The sequence below is a fragment of the Rhipicephalus microplus genome, chromosome 1 (genome assembly GCF_043290135.1).
Source record: "Rhipicephalus microplus isolate Deutch F79 chromosome 1, USDA_Rmic, whole genome shotgun sequence".
NCBI lineage: Eukaryota > Metazoa > Arthropoda > Arachnida > Ixodida > Ixodidae > Rhipicephalus > Rhipicephalus microplus.
The window spans coordinates 12631821-12644111 of NC_134700.1; the positions used below are offsets into that span (position 1 = coordinate 12631821).

The 12291-nt window shown below is 45.5% G+C and overlaps 1 protein-coding gene across 5 annotated transcripts in view; it reads left to right on the forward strand.

Moving 5' to 3' along the window:
• rho-7 (rhomboid family intramembrane serine protease rho-7) overlaps positions 1 to 12291 on the forward strand; it is a 376470-nt gene that overhangs the window by 5735 nt on the left and 358444 nt on the right. The window lies entirely within an intron of this gene.

Consider the following 12291-nt stretch of genomic DNA (forward strand, 5'->3'; position numbering starts at 1 on the left):
TTATGGCACACAACACTGCCACTACGCAAAGCGAACCTGCTCAAGGTCAAGTTTTTTGACCCACCGGCTTGAGCGCGGCCTACAGGCTGCACTTTCAAACGTGCGATATTTGATACTACGTCGCTCATTCGTAGTACCTGTTTTCACGCATTTTCTTCAATCCTTATATTTTGAACATGGTGTAGCGCGGTGGAACACGCTACCTTTTGATTTAAGATCATGCGGAATGCAATCATTTTGCCAACATCGTAAAACTAATTTGTGAAAAAGTTTGTCTGCCTAATATGTTTATTTGAATTTTTGTTTCAAACAACTTGCCATCATTCCTTGTATTGCCTTACTTTTTATGCACATTTTTTGTATATTTTGCTGCTATTTCACACTGGTTTGCTGACTGATAACTATAGTCCATTGTTTACTTTTTTTTTTTGTTGAGAAGTCTCCCTGACAGTTTTCACTTTGGAACCTTTGATTATTCAATCATGTTCAATCACCATGCAGAAAAAAAATGTATATATCGCAAGACTTATGAATAAACTTTAACTAAAAAAAGAAACATAATGTGGCCTGCCTATAATCGGTAAGCCCGTCTCACGCTGCGGGCTTGGTATCGCATTGAATTTCGTGCAGGCCGATTTCGTGAGCAGCATTCGGCAGTGCCAAGGGCATCAAACTTGTAACAGCTGCCATTATTTTCACAAACCAGTTGCTCAATCACCGCATGAATTTAATTGCGTGTATGCAGCCAGTGTTTGCCTCTCGGTTAGAGAAAAATCTTATATCAGGCATGTATACTCGCAAATCACACTACGGCACCAAATTATCAATGTGTCGCATTGCCACCAACTGCTTGAAACAATGCCTTAGTTAGGGCCTACAATTTCTGCAGCTATCCTGCTTCTCCACAAAAAGGGATATTGCCACAAGCATGGGATGACTGTCGTTGCTGACCGACTTAAATGTGGAACAGAAAAGAGAACAACGTGAAAAAGATCAAGTTGTGTTCTTCTTTTAGACAAAAGTTCTGTGCTATAATGTAACGATAATGTCCACTGCAGTGCTCTGGGAATCAATAGCGGTTGCGCTTTAATGGAGCCGACATTTATGCCTCATGATCATGTGGTGGTTTCAGCTTCATTATTACAATACAGAAAGAGGTCAGACTGTTGTCCGCTGCATGCCTAGAAGAAGCATTCAAATAACTAGACTGGAAAGAAACCAAGAGCATGTTAACAGTGTGAGATTTGCAGATGGCATAGTGCTCTTCAGCAATGGTGGCGATGAGTTGCAAAAAAGAAAAAAAAGATGCATTTGGACCACTAGATGGCTGGAGTAAACTTCATGCTGGAGAAGCGTAATATTGTAGCATGCTGAGGTTAAAGCTTGGGCGAGTTGGTTCACATACATATTGAAAACCCAGCGCAAAAAAACGGCAGGAAAGAAAGGAGAAGACAAAACAGAGCGCTGTCTTGTCTCCTCCTTTGTTTCCTGCCGTTTTTCGCGCTGTGTTTTCAATATGTAATAATAGCACTAGTGCCAACTCACTTACAATGTCTCATTTAATTAACTGCGCAAGCAGCATGAAGGAAGGAAGCAGAAAGCGTCCTGCCTTTTTTTCTGCTTCTTTTTTTCATGCCTGTGCAGTACGTTACCCATTTATTTAACTGATTAGGCATGAAGTGTATATCGTATAGTTTGTTTTCAAATGTGCTATACTTCTCATCGTACTTGCATTTGAATGGAGTTGTGTCAGACTAACATCACATTTTTATATCCACTGTAATTGTTATGTTTCCTTTTTTTGTGCGTCCCATGCCCCTTTACAAATATACAGCTGGGGCTATGGTAAATAATTATAAGCAGTTTGCATCCCTCCCTGTACTGTTGTACTGAAGTCTGGTGAAAGGTAACATTTTCTTTTTTTTTGTACTGCTGTTCATCTTAAATTTCCACACAACTGATTTTGCACACTCCCTTGACATCTTGCTCATCCCTCTACTGTCTCGGCTAACATATAGCAGAAAAACGGCCTCACATAGACGGTGTTATATTGTTCAATTCCTGATCGAGAAAATGTTTTCAGCAAAGCTATAGAAAACTTACGTTCCTTTTATTTGCAAATGAGTCCTACGGAGACCCACAGGGTGTTGTATAATTGGACAACCTCTCGTTTTGTGGCCACTCCATGCGGATTTCTCAAAGTTACCCTTTCTTAAGCCTTCCGCCACCTTGCGGGTCTCCCCAGAACTCATTTGCATTACTTGTGTCCATATGCTTCGGCTTGTCGATTAATTCGTCCTTGCGTCACCAATTGCTAGCTTCCTGGTAAGCTATTTGGCAGAGTGAGCGCCTCGAAAAGGCGGTCCCAGGTTCTATCTCTGAACCAGGACGAATTTTTCGGCAGGTAAGAAGCTTTTTTTTTTCTGAAATGGGATGGCTTCATACCACAAAAAAAAAAAAAAAAAAAAAATCCGTACAGACTTCTTTGTGGTTTCATGTCACAAAATGGGTGGTTGTTGAATCACCATTTCTCCTGTAGGTTACAGGTAAGGTTGGGCAGGTGGTAGGGTTCTTTTTTCAAAAATATATTCCTCCACACCATATAAATTTTTTTTTTGTTAGCGGTGTCAATTTATTGTGTAAATCGTCAGTACAGTTTCTTGAGCGTTTTACACAGAAGAAGGTCTCAAAATGTTTTTTTTTCTATTCATACATTGGATTCACGATGAAAAGATCAGAGCTAAAGGCATGAAAATGTCCCTTACTGAGGTCCTGATTGCTGTACTATCAGTGCTTGGCAAGTGATATAGCAATAACAAAAGAACAGCAGCTTATGTAGACACTAAATGCATGGTAAATTAGCAAACATAATCAACATGAGTAATGAAGGTGCAATAAACTTCTAAGTCGTAGAAGTAGTATAAGGAACAATACAATATATTATTGAACTTGTAGCATTTGGCACTGACATCAACAAAATACAAGAATGACTGTGCAGAACATCTTTAACGATATTTGCAGACTTGTCTTTGATACACTCTTGAAGAAGGTGATTCTTTCATTATATCCAACAGTTGTTTATTTGCATTCAAGAGCCAAAGAATTTGGTATTTCAAAGATTGTGTCCCACAGTTTGTGCTGATTTTAGGTAGCTTATAATTAATCACACGCTTTAAACATTAAAACTCCTGTTTATAACTATGCAATTGAACAAAAATGGGTTCCTAATTATCCACTTTTCATCCCAGTCATCCCAATTTTAAGTTTTCATCCCAATCACACACATTAAGCATTAGAACTACTATTAATGACTCTGCAATCAAACAGAAATGTAAGCACTTGTTGGATTTCACTTTTACTTCCGAAGAGTGCTTCCTAGCAATGGTGGCTGAATGTAGATTGAGATGAAATTGAAAAGAACACTTGTATGCTTAGACTGTATGCATAACCCCAGGTGCTCGCCCACTGTGGCGTGCTTTATATTCTGAATAGGCAGGCTATGCCTATCAATGTATGCAAAGCATCTTGAGCCATAGTCCAGTCAGACAGCAGCAATAAGAGGCATTGGCATTGCTACTGGATAGAGGCACATCTTCTTATTCACATTGTGGTTTTGACGTATAGAGTAGTCTAGAAATGCCCCGCAGGGGAGTCTGCATGAGCAGGTACCTGGTGTGTGGTGACACCACGGACCGAAGCTTATGGGAGGGGTTTCGGCTCCCTCCCATGCTTAGCTGTGCGTGGAATCGCCGCCTGCAGGAAAAAGGGGGTCCGGGGGGTTGAGCCAGCGCCGTGTAATTGAACCTTTAAGGCCCTCCGCGGGAGGCAACACACCTTTCTGACCCCTCCTTCATGTAGACGGCATCTCTGAGATGAGCCACCCAGGGGAAATCGGCAGTCGCCTTTCTCTATGCCCCTCTAATCTTTTTCTTTTCTCTTTCTCAGCTGTCCTGTCTTTTAATCTCTTCTGTTAATTCCCCATTTTCACAGGTGGCTTGGGTTAACCTTGTGCAACTAGTCCACCTTGGCCTACACGTATTTATTTATTTATTTATTTATTTTATTGATACTGTAAGCCTTAACAGGCTCATACAGGTGTGGGAAGAAATTATACAGATTGTCATCTTCACATTAGACCACAGAACAAAAAATAGTAAACAAAAAAAATGAACACGGGAAGAATAAGAATGAATGTATAGGGTTATTGTAGTGGTGTACGGCTGGCATCTGCATGTTTTCCCATATCGAAAATTTGGTAGTGTCCCCTCGTTGAGTCTCATGATGGGTGGCCGCCATCGTTGCTGAATCGTATTCCGCCATCATGCATAGAGCTTTTTCACTCCTGAATGATTTTGCCGCTTGAAAGCGCTTATGCAATGAAGAGATTACCTTTTTCAGCCGATCCAAAGAAGTATTTCTTCGTTATCATGTGGTACACAGTGAGAAGTTTAACAAAACAGCCAGAAGAGTGTCTCATTTCATAGTATCACGATCACTGACAGGCACGTTAGGTGATGGCTATAAATTAATGAAAATGGCTTGTGGAGACCTTTTTTTTTAGAACTCAGTGACAAAATTGTATTTGACAAACTAAATAAACTTGTAAAGAGTGGAGACATTGCCTTCAGTGTAACACCCCATCGATCCATAAACTTCGCACGTGAAGTAGTTTCTTGACCTAACAGATGCTGAACTCCTCGAGGGCTGGAAAGAACTGAACGTGACCAGCATGAAGTGAACCATCATCCATAGGAACAATCAGGAAATACCCACGAGACACTTGATACTGATCTTTGCTACCAGAGAACTACCACAAACAATAGAAACTGGTTAAACGAAGACACCGGTCAGACCCTATATATACGAACCCCTCTCTGATGTCGCCAATGTCAAAGGTGCAGCCTTGGTTCTCAGAGCGGTCGTGGTCGACCTACATGTGTAAAATGTCGTGCTGAAAGCCATGCCTCAGACGCCTATAATGAAAGCCACACTATTTAAACTGTGACGGAGACAATGCTGCATATTCACGTTCTTGTCTACAGTGGAAAAGGTTCACGAAAACATATCCTTTGAAGAAGCACGCAAAAGTTGTTCGGCTTTTCATGGCACAACTTACGCTGATGCGGCGCGTCAGGGGACAGTGTCGCATCACTCTCCGCCACTATTCAGGCCTACGCATAGTGAGTCCTCATGGTAGTAGCAGCAAAGTCGGCTCCACCTACCAAGCCACAGACCCAGGCGACTCCAGGGTCGTCGAGTCTCCCGATCACGTTTTGCCAGGCGAGGCCACAAACACACAACAGCAGCTCAGGTACGCGGGTGTCCAATGCTTCACATGAGGCAAGGGACTCAAATATGGTACCTCGGGTCCTGGAAGTGCGGCTTAGCTCCCTGGAGTGCGCTAAGAAAACCAAGAATCCAATGACAGGGCCTGATGATGTCCCTGCTACTTAAGCTACAACTTCTCACTTAAAAAAAGTCACTTCTTTTACGTATACACAGCACTACTTCCCTTCCAATACGGGAACACACATTATACAATGGAATGCCAGTGGACTCCTTACAAACATCGACGATGTCCAAGAACATTTACACAAACAGTCACCAAAAGTGCTGTGTGTGTGGGAAACACAGTTAAAAGTCCAAGAACATTTACACAAACAGTCACCAAAAGTGCTGTGTGTGTGGGAAACACAGTTAAAATCAAAACACACTTTCTATCTAGTTATATCATTTTTTGAAAGAACCGTGATGATGCCATAGCATCATCCAAAGGTGTAGCTGTTAGCGGCAACCAAAGAATAGCATGTTAACTGCTATTCTTGAGGCAGTGACTTGAGGCAGTGACTGTTCAAGTGTTTTTTCTAAACAAACTCTTCATCATTTGCTCTGTATACATACCTCCACACCACCAACTTCATGAAGATGAATTCCAATCCTTGATAAATAAACCTCCTGAAAACATATCTTGTCGAAGGGGATTTTAATGAGCATAGTAGTCTATGGGGTGGCTCTCGCTGCGACGCGCAAGGTCGTCTAATCAAACAGTTCCTTTTCACTTCCGGCATGTGTCTCCTGAATCAAAAAGAGCCTACATACTACAGCCTCGCTAATAATACCTACTTCTTCATAGACCTAAGCATTGTATCTTCATCGCTCCTACCCCTGCTTCGATGGAAACCATAAACAATCCTTATGGAAGTGACCATTTTCCAGCAGTCTTGAGTAAACCAACATCGCATGAATGACCTTCACAGATTCCCGAATGGCTCTCCGAAAAAACTGATTGGAAACAATTTCGGAGAGATACCCTCTTAATGTGGACTGATATGTGTACATTAAGCATAGAGGCTACTGTGGACTACTGCACAGCTTTTTTTTTTTGTGCTAAAACCGAATGTGTTCTACAAACAAGTGAACTGCCTGGCAAACGACGTGTCCCTTGGGGAAATAATGGGTGTCGAAATGCGCACAAGAAACAAAAAGCATGGAGATTGCTTCGAGATTCACTGATGGCGGAGAAGCACAAACTTTAACATAAAGTTCAAGGGCAGGAGGACGCACAGACAGGCTAGAAGGGAAATGTGGAAAAAATTTTCATCAGACATTACTTAATATTCACAATGTAAGGTCTGAAACAGGTGTTAGAAGGCTAGAAGGAAAACAAGCATATGCACGTCCTCTGGCGGACACACAACGCGACAGCTTGGAAGCTCAGGTTTGTCCAGCTCTGCTCTGTTTTAAAATCGACCTTCGTTGAGACAGCCCTACTCAGTTCAACTAAAGCGTCTAGGTGAAGAAACCGTTGTGCCATTCGAATATAGTTTGATGCCTCCAGCAGCATACTCTCCACCGTGTCAGTGGCAGGCTATAGATTGCAATGTGTCTTTCCTAGAGGTTACAAACATGCGCTCATTGCACATCTTAATTTTAATAGCACACTGAGGGATGGAGATGACAAACACGGGCGCTGACTCACAACTGAAATTTATGAAAGAAATAATATGGGAATATAAAGGTGAAGTAAAAAGGGAACAGAAAACAGATAATTTTTGTAAACAACATGTGCAGGTGGTGCTTAGATATGGAAATCCAGTGTGACTTAGCGTGATAGATAGTAGACTGATGCATTGTAGATGCGAAGCAGCTCTTTGACTAGCCTGTGTAACGCTGTCCCTCTGTCCGCACCGCTCCCCTCGCCACTGGTGTTGGAGCAGTGCCAAGTAGGTCATGCCCTCCTAGCAGTGCGCAGTGACGTCTCTCTCTCTCGCCTGCCGCGCACTCGCCACGTGTCAGCTCTCGCTTCACCCTCTCTATCGCTCGCAACGCTCATGCCCACTCCTCACGTGGGCATCATCTCACCCGCGCCACCTCTCTCCATCTGTCGGCGATAAGAAGCCACGAACCGGCGGGTGCGCACGCTGCGCGCACGTTGATATTCTTGTGGCGCCGACGATGTGGACTGCAGGTCGACAAGCAGGACACCGTCACAGCATGCTTCCCGCTAGTGTGCGTGTACCTTTCTCCGCTGTCGTCGGCGTTGCGAGGGTTAGCGCAGCAGATTGCGTTCCCGAATGGCGATGTCAACACCAACGAGGTGCGAGCCAGGGAAGCCAAACGCAAGTGTCGGCAGTAGAAGACCAGCGACACCGAGGAGGTGGGAGTCAAGAACACCAATCGCGTTCGAGAATACAGACAGTGTGCGAGTAACACTGACGAGAGGTGAGCCAATGAAGCAGAGCGCAAGCATTTTCATCGCGTTCTGTTTCCCGTGTCTTTGCGTTTCAAACGAACATTTACTCGAGTAAATGCTACACGAAGTTTTGCTCTAAACCGTTCTTCCAGGACCCGCGTTTACGCCTGTTTCAACCTGGTTAATGCCGTGCACACCGCTGCTGCTTCGCATCACATCCGGGTTCCCTTCGGGGAAATGGTCCATAGTATTTTTCTCCTTTCGAAATGCTTCGGTGACTTCTCTTGTTATCTGTTCATGATGCAACAGAATCTTAGTGTTGGAAAAGAATGGAGTGCAGCCGCATTGTTTGCAATGAACGGCCAGTGCAAATTGTTTTGCAAACTGTAAACAATGCAGTTGCACTACATTCTTGGTCTTTATCAAAAATATGCTTTATGTTTAGGAGCTGTAGGCAGGTATCACTGGGCTGTTCAGATGTGAACATTGGACTTTTGCCTTTTCTTCTGAATGTTTTTATCTCACTTTGGGTGAACGCATCTCATTGCATGTTTAAGCCCAAATCGTTAATATATGTGAATATATTTAAAACATTCCCATTCAAGTGAATTTTTATCCCCCTTTTAGGCCGCGTTCACACTGAGCATTCCGGCCGCTGAAAGTGCTCCGAATCCGGTTCGGCGGCGGCGAGATCCGCCGAAAGGGCCCTCTCCGCGCCGATCGCTCTCTGACCGATTTTTGCGGCGTCTGCCACCGAATTGGTCAATGCGGACCAATAGGAGCGCTAGTCAAGGAATTTCAAAAAATGGCGGCCAAGCACAACTCACTTGTTATGCCGCAGTGCACGTAACTGAATGTTGAAACCAACGGGAGTTTAACCTACTCTGTGCCTACTTCGCGTCCGTATTACGTGGAAGAGGTGACCGAGCTTGCTGTTGGCGTGACCGAGCTTGTTGCGGTCTTGCCGAGCAAAACGAACCCACCAACGCCGCTGGCGTCGGTCGTTTTTCTGCTCTTCGTGCATTACAAGACAGCCACTTGCCAGCAAAGTAAGCAGTACTGTCTTTTCTTGCTTCTTGCGTACGAGAATCGTTGAAGTATACACCACCGGATAGCTTAGTGGCGTTTGCGAGCCGTGACAACAACCGAGTGACAGCGCATCCATCCCGCGTTCGCCCCGTGGTAGATGGCATATTCGGCGGCGCGGGGCGCTTCCAGTGCGAACAACGCTGCGTTTCGGTGGCATGGGAATTTCGGTCGCCGTAGAAAGCGGATGTTTCAGTGTGAACTAGGCATTAGTCTCTCAACCTTGCTTGCAAAAACGCCAGGCCTGCGCGGAAGGCGCAGCACAGTCACAGCGAAAGCTGGAAGAGTGGCCTTTCAGAGTTTTTTCGAAACACTCATTGGGTAACTATTGCAAGCACACTTGTTTAACACCCACTAGGCCATTAATAATAAATTAATGTGGGTAGTAGGCCGGCATTCACTGTGCTATTTTTCGTCATTCTTCTGAGAAGCGTGGTATCGGCTAAACACTTGCAAGGAATTTTGTGCCAATTGTTCATCCAGTGGCTGACAATGAGAAATTATGGCTGAAGTGGGTATACACCACAGTTAATAGGGGAACAAGAACAAGCATTGGACAGCCCACTTGTTACGCTATTTGCATTGTGCGATGACTGGTTGCTCTTTCGCTGTTTTAAAACGTTTTATAAGTCGTATTAACGCGATTGCTTTCCAGACATCAAGCCTGCTTAAGGCAAGTTTGACAACAAGTCACAAGCACCGGTGTAGTTGAGTGGTAGAATACTGGGCTGGCACCCTGCGGACCCGGGTTTGAGCACCACTGTGTCATTGGTGCAAGGTTTTTCCTAATTTCCCACAAATGTGGTAACGGACACCGATGGCGGCAGCAGACAGCTGCGCGTGACTCGAGTTGTGACCTCATAACAGTTTTCGCTGCAAAAAATTAAGCTATTTCTCGCTAAAGGGAACCATGCGTAGATGCGAAGCAGTGGGTACTAATGCTTACACTGGCGGCGACGTTTATGCTGGCGCTGATCGTGGGGTTGTGCAGAAGAGAAACCTGGGCTGGCACAAAGCACGCAGTGAAGGACCGGTGTTTCCTTCTGGAACATGCCAATCACTGTAATGGGCAGTGAGAGACAGAAGACTCAGATTGAAACAAGAGACTGCAGACCCTTTTTAGATAACGTGCACACTGCAAATTTTTATTGTTCAACAATGCACAAGAGAAATATCCCACTGGTACTATCTTGGAGTTCCAAGATCCAGTGCCTTTATGTAGGTGTGACCAGTGAATGGTACAGCGCGATCAGTCGATTTTTAGGGGCGAAGCTTCTTAAAGTGGCACCCGTTCGTCCGTAGTCGTAGTGCGTAACCAGTCTTACGCTTGACCTGCGAGGTGGTGCCGGTGGGAGATTTCTCCTGTGCGTTGTTGAACAAAAAAAAATTTGCAGTGAGCGCGTTAATTAAAGCCGAATTCTCCTGTATCTCGTTCCCAATTAGCAGCCATTGGCATGTACATTGTGCACTATCTGACAAGAAAGGGCTTCTAGGTTATACTGGCTGGGCGTAACCTCCTTGGTTTTAGAAGGGTTTAGCGAGCGTTGGGCCGCAGTGCCATGAATACAATGAACTAGTATATGCCATGAACTCAAGGTGGTTAAAGGTGGGAAGTAGATAAGAAGCACAAGCCGTAAGAAAGTAAAAGCTGAATTCTCCCGTCTCTCATTTCCATTAGCAGCCATTGGCATGTACATTGAGCACTATCTGACAGGAAAAGGTTGCTATGTTATACTCGCTGGGCGTAACCTCCTGGGTTTTAGAAAGGTTAAGCAAGCGTTGCGCCGCAGTGCCATCAATACAGTGAACTTGTATATACCATGAAATCTAGGTGTTTAAAGGTAGGAAGTAGACACGAAGCGCAAGCCGTAAAAAAGTGTGCGTGGGCCACCTCACGTTTAGTCCTTGGAATGTCCGCTGGATGGCGGTGCTTCTCTATGCGGAATATATGATGAAAAGATGCGAGATGATGGTACTTAGAGTGTTGACTAGATGGACAAACGGACACACAGACAGATGCATGGACGGACGCACGGATGGATGGACGGACGCAAGGATGGACGTGCAGGTGCACAAATAGATGCACGCACGGACGGGCAGATGGACGCACAGATGGTCACACAGATGGACGCATGGACAGACGGAAGCAAGAACGAATGGACGGAAGCTTCAAGGGTACGGAAGGTTCGTGGGTGGTCCGATTTTCTGTAAATAGCTTGTTGTACCTCTTTGGACTGAGAGAGTTGGGTGTCGTTGCTGCCTGGTATTGGGGCTCCATGCCAAGGCGTCATAACACCGTCCGGGACTGTGGACGCCGATCGCTCGGTAAGCTGCTGTGTGCGGCAAGCGATAAGGCCACCTTACAGAGTGGATGTTTCGTTGCAGCTGCCTCTTCTGCGTCTAGGCTGGGTGCTTGGTGGATGCCGGTTGTTGTCGAGTGACTCATTAGGCCTAAGGCTCTGCGGAGCCGCCTCTCACACGTGGCACAACTAGGTGGATCGTGGCGTGGAGGTTTTGCACTTTGCTTCCCTCATCTTTTTTGTAGCTCGTGATGCACGAGTTAGAAAAAAGTGATTTTTGTTTTATTTTGATGGGCATCTTGGTCGCCGCCGATGTATTAGCTAGCAGTAATGACCATCGTTTCATGTGGGCGAGGAGCCCGAAGCTCCTTTCCCTTTGGCCTACTGTATTGTTCTTTCGAGTGTTTCGGAATGTACGCAGCGGGAGTGATGTAACCCGCAGCTGGCTGTCTTCTGCACATTGTTAGCGCCGCTGGCCAGGAATGCGGTCGTGAGGTCGGGCGATGGAGATGCCTGGTATCTGCGTAACTGCCTGCAGTCTGGCACCCTCGTGAGTGCTGGTCGCAACCAGAAGACGTGTCAGCGTGAGTGACGGTTCGTCACGCCGACGGCAACATTGCTGTTACAGGACCGGTACTGAAGTGAAGTCGTCGAACCGGACAGTGCAGCAATGTCAACCGGTGGCGGTGTCGTCATGCACGGACCTTATGTGGGGACATGGGTTGTCATGTTTTATTAGAGCTTGTGAAACGAATTTCTTCTCTTTTCGGAATATGGTTTGAATTAAGGTTGGAAAAATGTGGAGGGGCTGACACTTCTTGTAAAGTTGTTTGTGTCACGTGGCGCACGTGTCTCCCACATGAGCCGTATTTCGGAGTTGACAACTATTGAGCGATAGGTGGCGTTGTGTTCGCGAACGGTGATCACCACTAACATCATCATGGTTGGTAGAGCCATAGCGCCGACGGGGAACCCGGGTGGAAGGTAAGCCTTGGTGGCGGGCGAGAGAGTTGAGCGAGTTTCTTCGGCTGGTGGCGTTTGGCATTAAAGGTTGCTCCGTGGCGTATCGCCGGTGCACGGCACCGCGAATCATCTGCCAGGGGCTCACGCGGTGAGTTAAGCGTTGGCGACGCCACCTTTTGTGTGCTCTTGTGTTTGTTATGCTGCTACGTGCTGAGTAATATTGTGTAAGGATGTCTTAGCATGTTGATC